Below are 1,652 nucleotides of genomic sequence, written 5' to 3'. Positions count from 1 at the left end.
GATAAGAGATAAGCCTCGAGCTTGTTTAATGGTTGTCGCTAATAAAACACAGTGGAAACTCAGTTCTTCCGGTGTCATCGCCTTTATCGATTAGTCAAATTTCATATTGTTTCGAAACAAAGATACAAATTAAAAGTGGTTAGCTGACAGATCGCGAGCTATATGTTCGGTCTATAAGCGTTAATAACAAGCTGAATAAACGGAAAATACCCAGTTGAATCTTCTTGATCGCGCATGGAGACCGCAGAATACAGGTGCTTATAAAGATCTCACACGCAAAATTATCTGCCGGATAAAATAACTGATATGTGGTCGAATTGCATGAACTACTTTTGCAGCAACCGTGCTTAGTTTTCTCTTCGAAAACAAAACGTGCAAAATAATTATATTGGATCCATTTTTTACCAAAACAAATTAGCATATTATCTAATTGATTATGGCATTCTAATTTTGAAAATTACAAACGCTTGAAAAACAGCATTTTAAACCACCTTGTGGCACAGCTTATGATCCGAAAAAAAATTAGAATTGACATGAAGGCGTTAGAAGTCATTTAGTCAAGTAATGCCCATCCATTTACTTTATTGAGTTTTTTCTAAATTGAATACCAATTGCCCGCAGCATTTCGACAAAAAATAAGTTTAATTAACAAGTAAGCCGTCAAGGCGTCAAATTTGTTTCGGTTTATAATTAGATTCGCTTTTGAATGAAGCTGACACCATTTAGGCCGATAGCTATTAAGCTTAAAATTATCCAAAGATCCAGTAGAAACGTTGGAAAAACATTACAGCTTTGAAATATATGAAATATTAAGCGACTTCTCCACTAATAAATTAAGGATGGTTGGCTCATGAAACTCCAAACATGTAAGTGTTAAATTTAACCAATACTCACATTGGTATTGGCTAAAATGAAATCTGTTTGAGTCACCAATCCTTGTCATTTTCTTGGATGCGTCACCGGAACGAATGATCGAGAAGGCCTGGATAGGCTCGAAATCGACCGCATCAGTATTAGCGAATCTAATTTTACAAGCGGTAAAAGTGGGCAACACCTAGTTCAGGACTGAAGCACACGGTCAGCATTAGATCCCATCGGCCGTGGCCCCTTCCTCCCTTCATGAAATTTATACAAGGTACAACTGTTTTCTGCTTTCCCACTTAGGCGCTGTACTGTCGCAATTTGTAATAAACTGTGTCGCACTTTGTAATGAACTAAGCTTTCGCATTTTGTAATAACTCCATCGCACTTTGTAATAATTTTTTGAGAGTGATTCAACTTACTTCGTCAACATTAGTATAATGGCAAAATATGAATGGTACTTCGTAAACAAAGATGCATGGTGACGTCTGCAAGCACGTAACTTACAAAATTACTTTTATAATTTCTATCTCCGCTTATTTCAAACCATTTAACTTTATTCACGGTTCTAAATAATTCTTTTTTTTAAATTTATGTTGATTAGTTATCTGACGTACGAAATTCTGTATTCTTAAACCTTGCTATTGTACTAGATGGTCTGCATGCAATGGTTACCTGGGGGGCGCACTCCCTTATATGGCCAATACGGGGATGTGCCGCTGGACAGAGCGTTGTTGGAGTACAAAATCTAGACACACTCGATAAAAACGACATTATTAATAGGCATTTAA

The sequence above is a fragment of the Porites lutea genome, chromosome 14 (genome assembly GCF_958299795.1).
Source record: "Porites lutea chromosome 14, jaPorLute2.1, whole genome shotgun sequence".
Lineage (NCBI taxonomy): Eukaryota > Metazoa > Cnidaria > Anthozoa > Scleractinia > Poritidae > Porites > Porites lutea.
The sequence above is the reverse complement of the archived record's forward strand: the minus strand, read 5'-3'. Positions refer to the sequence as shown.